Raw genomic sequence first — 16,853 nt, 5'->3', positions numbered from 1 at the left:
TATTTGGGTTGTCCAGCTTATTTTGCATGAAGTGCCACATTTCAAATTGAGCCTCATGTTATACTGCATAGCTTTCTTTTCTTTTGTATATATATTTCCGGTTGTGCTGCAAATTATGATACTAGTGATGAGATCTGGGTTTACACTGGGTCACCTTTATGTATTACTTCTCTAGGAGTCATCAATTTCCTGGTCCTTATAAGCTCCTTGACTCTAGTGGGATAACATGTTTGTGATCAATCTACTCATTCTGAACCCATTTCACTTTCTGTCTGCTGAACGCACTACAATGTTACATCCTCTGCTGAATTACAGAAAATTCATCATAAATTATCTTTAAATGCTCTGATTATAATGAAAATCTAAGAATGATATTTGCTTCTGCTGAGGCACCAGAAAGTGATAGCATATGACATTTGGGAAGTGAAATAATTCTGTTTTGTGATATTGGGGTTCACAGATTTACATAACACAACATCCTGACATGGGTCAGATTTAATTTTGAATAATTTTAGATCTAATGCAGCAACATTATCTTACAGTCAGCAGGGTAAAAGCACACTGTAGCTACTAAATCTGTCTAGGTAAATAGGTGTAATTTACTATAACATTTGAACTAACCTTTATAAAAAATACAGTTAATAAATCACACTTTTATGGAACAGTGTCAAGCAAGTCCTTAATGCATCTCCCAGTCAATCAGCTTGGAACATGAATCCATTATTAATAGTAAATCAATCACCTTGGCATTAGTAATTTTACCCTTCAGTAACACTTCTAAAAAGTCTCCACTTAAAGGACATCCGATGTGAAAATAAACTGATTAGAAAAACAATTGTATCTATCTTCAGCCTCCTAAAATGTCCTTTTAAGATATCTCGCAGTTTTATTTTATATTTATATCTAGTTTTTATGTTTTTACTGTGTCATTGTCTCTGCTCAATGACACCTTCATTGAAGTATGTCAGAGCTCAAATCTATGAATTATTGACCCTTTTATCTCTTTCCTGCTCTCAGAAGCCATTTATTGACAGGAAAGTGTTTTATGGCTGTAATTACTTATTGGTGAGGGTTATACTATAGTCTGACCCAATGCGACCCGGTCTCGACCCGGGCAGAAACTGTCACTTGCACACCCTGATATTTAACTTTTCAGGCAGAGAAAGAAACTCTAGTTATTTGTGTGCTTTGTACTATACATACGCATGTCTATCTCATCATATCACATGTCACCTGGGTTGTCCTTTCAGCTAGATATGAAAAATGTATGTTGTAAATAGATATTTTTATTGCTGGTGGGAATTAACATTTTCCTAATAAAGATGTACTCGGTATTGCATGTGGGTTTGGGGGTCCCAGGCAGTGGCAGAGAACGGGACCCCCTTCTGTCATGCACACCAGTGTTTGTGTTTTTTAAAAAAAAAATTCTTGCAGTTTCCAGTATGGAGATTCAGGGTGGTGGTTAGGGAGGGGGGGCAATGTAAGAGGTTTGTGTGCATGTGGTGCCCCCTGCTGGTCACATAGTCCATGACTATGTGTGACTGAACCCTCTTACCTGTTTTTTGCTGAACCTATGCAGCTCCTGCTAGATTTGGTACTACCGACACGGTTGTGTACCATTACACTTGATTGGCTGACAGACTGTCTGTGGATAAATTAAAATGGCAGATTGCTGGCAGGAAGTGAGCATTTGCTTCTCTTGTGTTTTGCTAATACAGTAGCTCTCAAAATTTTTCAGCTGAGGGAACCCTAGAGGCACCTCTTGACTCCAAAATAACATTCACTCCACACCATGCACCTGAACATACACTCTGCACCATGCACCCAAAATGACATACGGCACTTTTTTTGTGCTTCTGGCTGCTAGTGGACATTTTTATTTTTAGAGCGCACTGAACTTTTGAATTCATTTTGTTTAAAACATGTTTTTGGATTTGTGTATTTAATATTGAGATGTACTGTAAGAATGTAAAGTACTCTTTTTAAAGCAGGAGGATCAGCCATACTATTCCAGGAAAAAAAACACATATATAAGTAGATAGATACATGATCTACTTACATAACATGTATTGTACTGTCCACATTTTGATTTCAGTGAATTTTATATAGTAAATGAAGAGAATTCTGTTCCTGGTGGGGGCCATGTCTTTTGCCCACAGCTGAGGCTAAGTACTGATGCTATTCTTCCCTTAACTTTTGTTTTCTTTTCTCCTCCAATCGCTGACTCACCTCAGCCTTGCTTGTAAACACAAGTAAGCAGGGGATCATATTTCAGATAAGCAGCTAGGTAGGGAAATAAAGGGAAGGAGGAATATATTATAGATAAAAAAAAACCAGCATGCAACTGTTTGGCACTGACTACTAAAGAGCCATTCCTCTGAAAGTATGTGATAACTAAAACCGTAACAGCAGAGAAAGTTTTGAAAGTTTTGAATGCAGGATTAGCTTTTTTATCATTTAATACACTCAGACCAGTTGCTGTTGAAATTTGATTTTTATGGTAACAATCCCGCTTTAAATTGTTCTCAGTGAATCAACCTCACAGTATTTGTGCTATGAATACACATTTAGCTCACAGTGTTTTCTGCTATGTATATTTTATCAGTACAGAGAGAGTTGGATGAGTCAGCATCACTGTCCTGTGACAGTGAAATACTCTAAGGAGATTCCTGCATAGTTGACAGCCCACATTCAGTAACCCCCCTTACCTGCTTTGTGCTGCATTTTCCCTTGTTCTATGATTTATGTTGTAGTAAGATTATACATAGAGCTACATATGTCATTTAGGTTAAGTAATTCCTGATTGAGTTATATATCAATGAAATAAATGAAAATAAAATGTAGAATTTGAAACATTTTTTGAATACAGCATTTAACATTTATTGTAATTATTTTACTGTAGACTTTTATAGCTGATTTACCTTTTCCCACCCTAATTTATATTTGCTACAGAAAGACAAAACTGTTGCAGAACAGAAACTTCCTCTAAGCCAAGTCAGGTAAAAAATTAAAGAGTTCATTGGAAAATGAAAACATTCTCCTGTAGATCACTTATTTAGAATTGATGTGCAAACAATCCCCCCAACATTCAAAACTCCCCTGACCCAGGAAGAGAAACAAGCTGATCCAGGTAGGATCAGTAGATGTGCATCAATTAGCTGACAGCTGGTTAATTAATCTGCAGTAGAAGCATTAATTGGCTTGATTTATTTCTTCTATGGGCCAGTGGAGATTTGCAGTCAGTAGAGATTCTGGGTAATCACTGTCATTTGATGAAGTAGTGGGTTAAACACAAGTAATGTCCCTATCTCCCTGTATGCCCTAACACTAATTTTGAGACAAAGTGGATAAGTCGGCACTTGCTGTATACTGTCGTTTATTCCAAAAGGTGGCACAAAAACATTGTGGAGGAGGTAAACATACCGTGTGAGAAGGCTGTACAGGGTAGGTGGGTGCTGGGCACAGAAGAGCATGATGGCCGTTTCGCGCTATGTATGCGCTTCCACGGAGGCTTTTTTTCTTTTTCCTGCTTGTTTTTACCTAACACTAATTTTGACAACTATTTTTTCCCTGATATTACCTTCCTCCTCTTCCTGGCCTGACACTAATTTTACTTTATTAACTATTGTCTCTGATAGCGTTAAACTTGACTATGCACCTACCTCATAATCTCCTTGAAAAATGTATTTTATTAACTTTGACCTTTCCTATTTGCCTAACCTTAACCCTTATATTCAAACTATCACTAACACAATACTACAACATAACGCTAACTGAAAATACTACACTAATTCTAATCCTGTTCCTAACATTGACCTAAAGTTTATCGCTATTCGCTTACCTTCCTAAACCTTACTGCTCCTAACCTTCTTGTTTCGTACCATTTCCTAAAGGGATCTATACTTACCTATGTGGACAAGGCCAGTTTCTGGACAAGATCCTCCAGCAGCCAAGGCTGAGACAACAAAGTGCGCACCTTCATCCCTCCCACCCCAGCCATCACACACTGATTGATATTAGACTAAGAAGCACCCCAGGTCCCCAAACACCCCCCCCCCCCATCACCTTAATCCCTGGTTATCTGGCTTGCAGTCATTGCCATGTATCCAATTGCCTTATTTATCTCTGCTTCAAACACAATAGGGGAATTATAGCTGAGTGAGTTGTGCACCAGCTTCTACACTGCGCCCTGAGGCTGGAGCCTCTCTTGCCTCTGCCTTGGCCCGGCCCTGGAAAAATGCTCCTAATGATTACCATGCAGAGGTCAGAATTCCCCTCAAGCATGCAACATTTATTCCTTGAACATAATGCAACATTTCAGGATGTCACAGGGTCCTTTCAAAACATCCAGCCAGTAATGTATGCTATATAAATCATATAATAAGGTCAACCATATAGGATAGTGTAGACAGAGTCTGTGTGAACATGCTTCAGGATCAACCATACACAGTGGAGACTCAAGAACTCACCAAACATTCCTCCATTATAATTACCATCCATCTGCAGCCAGTCCCTCATTGCTGTAAATGGCATGCATGTATGTGTGATCACATGCAGCTCTATACATAGGGGTCAGAGAAACAAGATGTACACGAAACCACAAACCACCAGAGTGGTAATAAGAAATGATTACATGCACTAAGAAACAGCTCCCTGACATTCCTTCTGTTGTCTGTTGTGGCCACAGCAGATAGAAATGAGAGCACGCTATGTCAACACGCATTGGAAACTTTAAAGAGAACCTGAACTGAAAATTAAAAGTCAAAATAAACATACGCAGGTCATACTTATCTCCTGTGTAGTCTACTCATCAATCTCTTTCTCCTCTCCTGCATCCTGTTTGTCCACTGTGATCAATTGAATTCTCTGTCCTCCATTTTGAAAATGGCCATTGCCCCATAACAGCTTCCTGGTGAGCATACTGTTAAACTGTAAAATTGCCCACTTGAGCCATAGGGAAACATGGACATTACCTTGCACATTCAGTTTTAACTGACAGCAGCTGCTATATAACTGACAGCAACTGGTATATTTCAGTTCTGACAAAATATTGTCAGAACTGGAAGGGATCACTGTAAGGGCCTGTACACACTGCTGTGCTTGCGCTGCGTTTTTAAAAATGCATGCGTTTTTAAAATCGCAAGGTCTTTTGAAAAATAATGAATGACTTGTACACACTGGTGCGATGTGTTTTTAGAAAAACGCAATCGCAGTGCCTGCTGCGCTTTTTTAAGCACAGCGCTTGAAAAACGCATTAAAAACGCATCCGCTTGCGTTTTTTGCCTGCGTTTTTTAGAAGGCCGTATCCCAGAAGACTGCAATTTCCTGATTCCTGTTGAAATGTAAACTAGAAAAAAAAAAAAGGATTCTTTAGCCAATCAGCAATTACAAGAAAAACGCAAACGCATCAAAAACGCAGGCAAAAGCGCATGCGTTTTTTAAAAACGCATACGATGCGTTTTTAACACTACATGCACTTGCGATTTTAAAAACGCTTGCGTTTTTCAGTGTGTGCAGGCCCTAAGAAGAAAATTGTGAGCTTCTGAGAGGAACTGATGGCGAGGTAAGTATGTAATATTCACCTGCAGCTACATCATTTTAAATTATTTTACTCAGTTCAGGTTCCCTGTAAGTAACAGATGTGGGCAGAAGAAGAGAAAGTGAGGGTGTCTACAGCCAGAGTGTGCAGACACAGCTCTGCTATGACATATACCTGAGTAATGACAGGATTAATTATTAATCACGTCACAATGTGCCGCTACCATAAACTACAGCTAACAGTTGTAACATCCTAGGGCTCAGTGTGGATAACTAAGCTGTGGAACTGGATTTATTTAGTTATTGTATTTATAAAGCGCCAACATATTACACAGCGCTGGTCGTTAGTTAAGGTTACAGACAATATTTAGGGGTGACATACAGCAATAAGACAATACAGGAATACATGCAAACCAGATCACGCAGTGCAGTATGAGTACAAGGTAATGCTTAGTCAGTCACTGGATGGGAGAATGGAGATTAGGCAAGTCACTCACTCAAGAGTTCACTCAGATCCATTGGATGGGTGTACGGTAATGGAGGTGCATGAACAGGTTGCCCATTGTAAAATATTTTAAATCCCTGATTTACATTCTGACATTTATTACATGGTGACATTTTTACTGTTGGCAGGTGATGTAGCTGCTGCATGCTTTTTTGGTAGTTGGAAACAGCTGTAAACAGCCATTTCCCACAATGCAACAAGGTTCACAGACAGGAAACTGCCAGGAGTTCCACGGTCCTCAGTTTCTTGTGGGAGGGGTTTCACCACAATATCAGCCATACAGCGCCCCCTGATGGTCTGTTTGTGAAAAGGAATAGATTTCTCATGTAAAAGGGGGTATGAGCTACTGATTGGGATAAAGTTCAATTATTAGTCAGTTTCTCTTTAACCATTTCCGCCGCCCGGACGTGAAGCTCGGGCGCGCTCCCGCCCGCGATCGCGGGTGCGCCCCCGCATCCCCGCTGTGCCGCCCGGTAGCCCTGGGATCAGTGAAAGGGAACATGGTTCCCGATCACCGATCCCTTTCCCCCGCAGAAAAACCGAAGCGCTCACCTGTGAGGCTTCAGTTCTTCTGCCCGGAGAGAGTTCCGCATCGCCCTTGTACTTCCGCTTAGCAGGAAGTACAAGGATGGAAAAAAAAATGAAGGGGGCCATCTTGTGGCCAAATAGTAAAACTACAGCTACACATATTTTACATCACAATTTACACGGATAACAACATTAAAAATTAACTGTTTATGCCCCACACCAAAATATTCCCCAAATAAAAATTTTAATGGAAAAAAAACAAAAACATTACAATAAAAAAAAAAGACATAAATAGTTACCAAAGGGTTTGAACTTTTTAAATATGCATTTGAAGGGGGTATACTACAAACATTTTTTAAATTATAAGCTTGTAAATAGCGATGAACGCAAAACGGAAACAATGCACCTTTATTTCCAAATAAAATATTGTCGCCATACATTGTGATAGGGACAAAATTTAAATGGTATAATAACCGAGACATACGAGCAAATAAAATACATAGGTTTTAATTATGGTAGCGTGGATTATTTTAAAGCTATAAAGGCCGAAAACTGAGAAATAATGAATTTTTTCCATTTTTTTCTTATTAATCCTGTTAAAATGCATTTACGGTAAAGTGGCTCTTAGCAAAATTTACCACCCACAGAAAGCCTAATTAGTGGCGGAAAAAACAAGATATAGATCAATAAATTGTGATAAGTAGTGATAAAGTTATTAGCGAATGAATGGGAGGTGAAAATTGCTCCGATGCATAAGGTGAAAAATCCCCGCGGGCTGAAATGGTTAAAGCTGGCCCCTAACGGTCCAATGTCTAGCGAAAAATCGTTCGAGCGATCAGAAATTCTGATCGGATTGGTTGTAAATAATCTCCATTGGTGGACACAATCGATTATGGACGAGTGAAAAAAATGTCGCCCGAATGAATTTTCGTCGAACGAAAATTTGGATTTTCTTGGTGGTCGTGATAGATAGGAAGCAATGATCGGCTAGTTGATGGTGTAGTGAACGATTTTTCGTCCGATCAGAATTTCTGATCGCTCGAACGATTTTTCACTAGAAATTGGACCGTTAGTGGCCAGCTTTACCAACAAACTGCTTGTGTCAGAGCACGTTTCATATGGGCCCATATGCAATTAACTTTTTCTCCTGAGTTTTCTCATAGGTGATATTTTCGCACATTGGCCTCAATTCACTAAGATCATGCTGGAGATAATAAGGCAAGAAAGAACTTACCACCACACATTGATCTTGCCTTATTAAGGTGTAGAGATACGTTTTCACAGTGAGAGAGATATCTTATCACTTCAGTCCTTACGTTACCTCCTCTGTGGTGATTTTCACATGCAGTTAATTAACAGCCTGGGCCAAATGCAATTCACTTTTTCTTGTTAGTTTTCTCCTAGGTGATATTTTCATAATTGTCAATAAAATGCATTTCAAGCCACCAGTAAGCAAAACAATACTCACTATAATTTTGATAGTACTTTTTCACCTACTTTTTAATACTTTTACAGTTGCAAAGTGATGAAAAATTATTTAAAATAGAAGATAAAAAATTATCTCCTAGGAGACAACAAAAAGTTAATTGCATATGACCCCCTGTCTTTAAATTTAGAATTCTGGCGTTACAGTATTTTAAGGATTGAAAAGTTAACTTTAGAGATCTCACCTTAACTTAAAGTCAGAAGAGTTAACTTTAGATTTGCCTGAGGTAAATTGTTTCCTGAATACGACATGCCTTATCACCATGGTGATAACTCTAGAAACGTTATTAAAGTCAGGAGCCTTTTCTGGCCGTTCCCTCCCCGATGCGTCACTCTAAGCGTGTGTTACGCTTAGAGTGACGTCATGTAAAAAAAAATCATGGCCGCCATCTTGTGGCCAAAAAGTAATACTACAACTGAAAATAAAAATAAATTAAAATGAACACACATTTACATTATAAATCTATTGTTTACCTCCCACTCTCCCAAAACTACCCAAATAAAATGTTTACTATAAAAAAAACCATTACAATAAAAAAACAAACAAACATGTAAATATTTACCTAAGGGTCTAAACTTTTTAAATATCAATGTAAAGATGAAATATTTCTATATTTTTTTTATTTTAAACTTGTTAATAGTGATAGATGCAAAATGGAAAAAATGCACCTTTATTTCCAAATAAAATATTGTCGCCATACATTGTGATAGGGACATAATTTTAACGGTGTAACAACCGGGACATATGGGCAAATACAATACGTGAGTTTTAATTATGGAGGCATGTATTATTTTAAAACTATAATGGCTGAAAACTGAGAAATAATGAATTTTTCCATTTTTTTCTTATTCTTCCTGTTAAAATGTGTTTACAGTAAAGTGGCTCTTAGCAAAATGTACCCCCCAAAGAAAGCCTAATTGGTGACGGAAAAAACAAGATATAGATCAGTTCATTGTGATAAGTAGTGATAAAGTTATAGGCTAATGAATGAGAGGTGAACATTTCTCACGTGAAAACCACGGAACCTGAATGGGTTAAGGGGCCCCATGATTTGTAGCTACACCCCCGTTTTCAATTGAAAAAGTTTTTGGTACTTTTTCAATTGATAGAAGTGCTGAAAAGTCTATTTTATACAGAAGATGAAAAATTATCTCATAGGAGACAACTTAGGAGAAAGGGTGAGGAGTGTTAATGAACAGGCAGAGATTTCATATACACTGAGAATACTACTTTGATTTTTTTTGTGTATCCAAAGTACCAAGTTTCTACAAGTAGCAATACCTTCAGTGGAAAATACAGTGACTCCAAAAATCTAACATACATTTACATTCTGTCTACAGCTGTGCTGCCACAACAGAATGTGAGCAGTCACTGCAACTTCCCAGTTCCCTCCCTCTGATACAGGGGACTATACTTCTGATCATTGTTTTGGGTGGAAAGAGCACGATGGCCCCACTTGTTTTATGACCCTTGCGAGATCGGCCTCAAGGCCGTGAAGGGCATTAACCTCCTTGGCGGTTCAATTTTTCCGCCAAGGAGGCTGCATTGCACTTTTTTTTCATTTTTTTTTGTTTTGTTTCATGTAGCTACCTGAGTGGTAGCTACATAAAACACCACTAGAGGGCGCATGTGTCCCTCTAGTCCGATCGCCGCGGGCCACAAAAGTAAACAGGAGATCGCGTATAGAACGCAATCTCCTGTTTGGCTTCTCCTGTCGCCATGGCGACGATCGGAATGACGTCATGGACGTCAGCCGACGTCCTGACGTCAGACCCATCCGATCCAGCCCTTTGCGCTGCCCGGGACTGATTGGTCCGGGCTGCGCAGGGCTCTGGCGGGGGGGGCCTCTTCCGCCGCTGCGTGCGGACGATCGCCGCAGAGCAGCGGCGATCGAGCTGGACGTGCAGCTAGCAAAGTGCTGGCTGCGCGTACAGCAATTTACAGAACAGGAATCGCCCCACCAGGCGCTGAAATATCCTCCACGGCGGTTTACCCCGAGCTCAGCTCGGGGTTACCGCTAAGGAGGTTAAGGGAGGCAAGGGAAGATTTGTGAACATTGGGGGGGGGGGGGGGGGGGGGTTCCCATCAAGGTTTTGCTGGGGGGCCCCATGAATTGTAGTTATATCACTGCCAGGGTTGTAACTAGAGGGAAGCAGAACCTGCGATCACAGGGGGGCCCAGAGCTGTGAGGGACCCCATCTACTATCCTTTCCTCCCTCTGATACAGGGGACTATGCTTCACATAAGTTGTTTTTGTGGCTCCACTTGTTATGGCTGTGAAGATCACGATGGCCACACTTGTTTTATGATGCTTATGAGATGGGCCCATAGGCCGTGAACGGCACCAAAGGGAGGCAAGGGAAAGGATCAAAGTTTTGCTGGGGGGGCCAAGAATTGTAGTTACACCACTGGATATGTCTTGCTCTTACTTCTGTTCTTCAGAATTCTACTGTTCATAAGTAGTTAAAGTGTACCTGAGACGAAGCAGACTAAAAATGTTATACATACCTGGGGCTTCCTCCAGCCCCCTCCACGCAGATCGCTCCCACGCCAAGGTCTTATTCCTCTGAGATGGTCTGGTATCTGCCTTGTTCACCGCGGCCAGTAAGCACAGGCGCAGTGCAGCCAAGTTCCTGTGGCTGGGAGCATTCTGCACCTGCCCAGTGGTACTGCGAAGGCACAGAACTCTCCTGGCGATGGGAACGTGGTGGTGCAGGTGTGCACAGCCAGGCAACGCATACACAGTATGCCTGGCTAGCCACGCTGAACTGGGCTGATACTGGATCATCTAGGAGGATTTAGACACCGGCATGGGAGCGATCTGCATGGAGGAAGCCCCAGGTATGTATAAAACTTTTATTCTGCTTCGTCTCAGGTTCCCTTTAAAATTACTATTTTTAGTGTATATGTGGCTCTTAAACTGAACTAAAATTTCATTGTTACAAAATTATGCCACAGCTTTTGTGTTACAAAATTGTGGTACAGCAGGTACCCTGGTGCCATTTGTCCTTAGAGTGGTAAATAAGTTTGGTAGAGCTCAGCTTGTCTCTTTAAATTTATATTTTAAGACCACAAAAACATGATTTCAAAGCAAGGGTAAATATATTTTATGCTTGGCAGCATGGAGCTTTTAACCCATTTCCTTAAAGCTTTTGCCCAATTAGGGAAAATCTAAAATATTTTCCAGATCATTTGCTAATATTTCCAGCCTCATTAAATCATGAATGCTTAGTTCCATTTTCAGTGTACCTACACACCTTTAAAAAAAAGTTGTCTTCATTAGGATTAATTGTTAACTAAAAGAAACAAACTTACAAAATGACAATTCATTTTTTCCTTTTTTCCCTTTTATAATCGAATTAGTGGCTTTTTTTTGTGTTCCATTTAAGCAGGAAGGAAGCTTGACTCACATGCAATGCTGAATAAAGTCAATATTTATTAGTGTTAATGTGTGTTCAATGTAATTACCTCAAACCGTAGAGACAAAAAATTTCCATAGCACTTAAAATAATTTTAGCGGAAGACGATGGCTTGCACAGCTTCTCTGTGTATTACTTGAGCTCTGAACAGGAAAGACTTAAACAATACAAATATTCCATGATGGCAAGGAAGATTCAACAATATAGCCTTAAAACTGTCAAATGTTTATACAGTCATTTCAATAATATCACAATAAAATTACTCATGCCTAGAGTCATGTTAAAAGCCTAGCGAATCTATTGAAGTTTTATATAAAACACAGTTTTGTATTTAAAAAAAAAACCAAAACCAAAAAAAAGGCTCGATGATCAGACAAAGCAAGGAGTTTTGAATCAGGATGATACCATTTATTGGCTAACGTAAAGATGAGTAAAGAGTGAGCTTTCGGCTTATAAAAAGCCTTTGTCGGGCTGGTTCTTGACCAAAACTGAAAAACACAGCTTATACACACTGACATACAGAGGAGAAACATTCTTTAGCAAACATAAATGTAATTAGATGCCTTAACTGTTACTCAGGAAGCTTTCCCAGGCATCCTGGCTAAATTGATATGATCAACAGTTGCCTCAACATAACAAAGTAGACTCTGGTGATGGGGAGACATTGTAAATTCAAAGTTCAAATTGTAACTGGGCTGGTTACATGCACCATTAATTCTAAGCTAAAGAGAATTGTGGCATTTGTAACCAGCGCATGAAAGCAAATGAAATGAATTGTGCCAGTAAACACCATCTTACACAGCATATGACACAAAGAATGAATGAAAAGATAGAAAAATTAAAAGAATTGTGGCATTTAAAACCCATTGTACCATCACAAGAAGTTAGAGTCCTTGTTTAAACCATCTTCTACAGAAAAAGAACTGAATGTCTATATATAACTTAAGTCATTAAATATCAGTAGTTACAAATGACACATGTTTCTGAGGCACACAAGTGGACATTAAAGCATAAATCCACATAAAGCCTATTATCGTGAGGTCTCGGGCCAGGCTCCAAGTTTTAGGGGACCACCAGGTTCCCTCTGAAATTCTTCAGTAACCTGCTTTAGGTTGCATCTCTCTGCATAGCATAAATCACTTCAGAAAGAGGTAAGTAAAAACCTGGCCATACCTCATCATAGAAGTCACTCTGAGAGGACGGATGAATGAAAGTCTGTGCTATGCTACTTCCCACAAACAATAGCAAGAAGGAGGAAGAGTGGCCATCTCACCCTCCCCACCACCACCATGTTTTGAAGCCTTTATTTCACTATGTTGCTGCAAAAAAATTAAGTCTTGATACCTGATATGTAAAGTAACACCTGCTTTGTCAAAGGGTATGTTCTAGATGGGTTTGATCTGGCTACTTGAAAAAAAAATAGAAAAAGGGAAGATAAACCAATTTGACACTAGAGAGATCCATCAAGGCTGGATTTCTGCTTTTCTGCCCCTAGGTTAATTTTCTTGTGGCTCCATTTCTGTGTGCATAAGCCCCAGTCCTATTCCATGGGCAGTACCATCTTCCATGTGTAATATCATGTACAGCTCAGACTCCTCTTCCAAGTGTAATATCATGTACAGCTCAGACTCCTCTTCAGTGGCGGCTCCAGGAATTTTTTTTAGGGGGTGCTATGCAGGTGCTGGACCAATTTCCGGGGGAGCTGACGACCTGCGGCGCGCTGCGAAAAATGGGTGTGGCTACAACCGCGGGAAAAATGGGCGTGGTCATGATCGGATGAGGGCGGGGCTAACTGTAATTTAAAGTGAACCCAGGGTGAGAGTGATATGGTGGCTGCCATATTTATTTCCTTTTAAACAATACTAGTTGCCTGGCAGCCCTGCTGATCTATTTGGCTGCAGTAGTGAACTGAATTACACCAGAAACAAGCATGCAGCTAATCTTGTCAGTTCTGACAATATTGTCAGAAACCCCTGACCTGCTGCATGCTTGTTCAGGGTCTATGGTTGAAAGGATTAGAGGCAGAGGACCAACACGGCAGCCAGGCAACTGGTATTGCTTAAAAGGAGATAAATATGGCAGCCTAAATATTATTCTCACCTCGGGTTCCCTTTAAAAGTGCAACGCAAAGACAGAGGGCCCAAGTTTTGGTGACCCTTTCCCCAGAAAATTCACATAGTTGCGCAGGTTTTCTCAAGAAAATACACGTAATGTGAGCAGATTTGAACAAAAAACACGTTCAATAACCCCAATATGCACAATTGTTATCAGATATGACCCCACTATGCACAGTCGTTATCAGATATGACCCCAATATGCACAATCGTTATCAGATATGACCCCAATATGCACAATCGTTATCAGATATGACCCCAATATGCACAATCGTTATCAGATATGACCCCAATATGCACAATCGTTATCAGATATGACCCCAATATGCACAATCGTTATCAGATATGACCCCAATATGCACAATCGATATGAGATATGACCCCAATATGCACAATCGTTATCAGATATGACCCCAATATGCACAACCGTTATCAGATATGGCCCCAATATGCACAACCGTTATCAGATATGACACCAATATGCACAACCGTTATCAGATATGACCCCAATATGCACAATCGTTATCAGATATGACCCCAATATGCACAATTGTTATCAGATATGACCCCAATATGCACAATCGTTATCAGATATGACTCCAATATGCACAATCGATATCAGATATGACCCCAATATGCACAATCATTATCAGATATGACCCCACTATGCACAACCGTTATCAGATATGGCCCCAATATGCACAACCGTTATCAGATATGACACCAATATGCACAACCGTTATCAGATATGACCCCAATATGCACAACCGTTATCAGATATGACCCCAATATGTACAATCCTCAGCAGATCTGACCACAATATGCACAATGCACAGCAGTTCTGACCCCAATATGCACAATGCTCAGCAGTTCTGACCCCAATATGCACAATGCTCAGCAGTTCTGACCCCAATATGCACAATGCTCAGCAGATCTGACCCCAATATGCACAATGCTCAGCCGTTCTGACCACAATCAGCAGCACCACCTGAAAAAGAAAAGAAAAACCCATTTACTCACCTAGTCAGAAGACCTCCTGTTCCGACCTCCTCCTCTCCCAACCTCCTTGTGGCACGCAGCTCCCACGATCCTCTTCCTTCACGTGACTTCCTGCCTGTAGCCTGCATTACCCGGTGAGCAGGGCTACGGGAAAATGGACGCCCGACGCCCTGCACTGCAGACTCCAAGTTTGCAGAGCAGGGCTTCGGGCGGCCATCTTACCATAGCCCTGCTCTGCTGCTTTGGGCTGCCGCTGTGAACTGACTCGGCGTCTCTTAGACGCCTGAAGTCAGTTCACGCCAGGGGGTGCTTTGGGGGTGCTTGGACAAATTTAAAGGGTGCTTGAGCACCCCCAAGCACCCCCTGGCGCCGCCACTGCTCCTCTTCCATGTGTAATATCATGTATAGCCAGAGCTGGATTTAGGCCAAGGCCACATAGGCCATGGCCTAGGGCACCACAAGAGCAAGGGCACCAAAGCAGCAGGCTGAACTTATGCAGCATCTGCAAGCTTGCAAATGCTGCAATGCAGGGGGTCAGGCGAGCACCTGACCATGTTACTCTGCAGCCAGCGGCTTGTGCAGCAGCCACCTTGCTCTCTGTGCACGTTTGAATTGTGGAGGGCGGCTATGGACTATAGCTACCTATACTGAAAGGGGGGGAGTGGCAAAAGGAGGGTATAAGGGAGTCATCTGGCTACCTATACTGGAGGGAAAGGGGAGGAGTCATCTGGCTACCTATACTGGAGGGGGGGGGGTCAACAGGTTACCTATACTAGAGGGAAGGGGGGGTCATCTGGCTACCTAAACTGGGGGGGGGGGGCAGCTGGTGACAGCGGCCTTGGGAGGTAAAGAGAGTACAAATCCGGCCCTGTGTATAGCTCAGACTCCTCTTCCATGTGTAATATCATGTACAGCTCAGACTCCTCTTCCATGTGTAATATCATGTACAGCTCAGACTCCTCTTCCATGTGTAATATCATGTACAGCTCAGACTCCTCTTAGATGTGTAATATCATGTACAGCTCTATTAGCAGATATAATCTTAGCAAAAATGGAGACTTGTGCACAAATAAATGTGGGGCCGATAACATTTTAAATATTGTACTGGCTGTATTGTTTTTGTGACCTCTGAAATATTTTTATTGAGGGCTACTGAGAGCAGGGTCCTGTAGGATCACCAGATTGGACCTATGGATGTATGAGTTCTGTGGAAAAGGGAGTTAGATGTATGTGGAAGATTGGGCTGCTGTACATGGAAGAGCTCATATGCTGTTTTCTGAGCAGTCATGCCAGATGAAGATCTCCTTAGCTGTGTATACTGTATAGTGGTTTAATGGATAGTCCTTGTGGTGTCCATACACAGTAGTAAAAAACCTTTGATTTTCCCATTTATTCGACCAAAATGATTGAATCGAATGAAAGTCGAAAAGAATACTTTTTTCTTCAATCAAGAAAAACGAACGATTATGCAGTTTTTTCTATAAAAATCAGATCGGACATGTTGAAAAAATCTTTATATTCGATCTAATGGAATAATCAAATTAAATTATCTCATCAAAAAAATGAAAAAAAATGGTACTATGTATGGACACCATTAACAAGAGATTTAATTGAACCTATTTCAAATGGTTAAATCCAAATAGAGAGGTAAAACATGCCAGGTTCTCTCTAGCATATTATAAACACTTGCTCTCAGTAGAGCCTGCTTGCTGAACACATCTTGGCAGGCCTCTGATTAACTGCATTCGCTTTCTCTATTTTTTATTTTTCCTTTATCTGTGCAAGTTTAAAGTGTTTCCCCACCAGGTACCTATCAAATAATTCACCATCATTGCAAAGGCTAATGAAATTCCTGCTGCGCTCCAGATTGAGGTAACAACAGCTTGTGTATTTGCTTATTGGATGTCTGAAAATCTCAGTCTTTTATAAAACTGTTCAGGGCTGCTGAGCAGTCCACTGACAATACATCTGTTGCTATTGATGTACATGCAAAGCAGAACGGAGTCCTCTTCTCTAGGAATATTCACTGGGTGACATTTCAGTGGCATGCCAGCTAAAGAGGAAGACATTCATTGTTTACATATAAAAATGTTATACTTTTTACAAGATCTATATACGTTAAAGATGCTGTGATGTTTTCAACTATGAACACAGGTTAAACCAAATTTTTGCTAAGTCCTAATTGTTCTTATGAAAGTTACTGAAGACAAAACCATTGTAATATTTGGAAAATATAATTTTGTCTTAGTTTTTGGGGGAAAAAA

Source organism: Hyperolius riggenbachi, chromosome 4 (assembly GCF_040937935.1).
Source record: "Hyperolius riggenbachi isolate aHypRig1 chromosome 4, aHypRig1.pri, whole genome shotgun sequence".
Classification (NCBI taxonomy): domain Eukaryota; kingdom Metazoa; phylum Chordata; class Amphibia; order Anura; family Hyperoliidae; genus Hyperolius; species Hyperolius riggenbachi.
The sequence above is the reverse complement of the archived record's forward strand: the minus strand, read 5'-3'. Positions refer to the sequence as shown.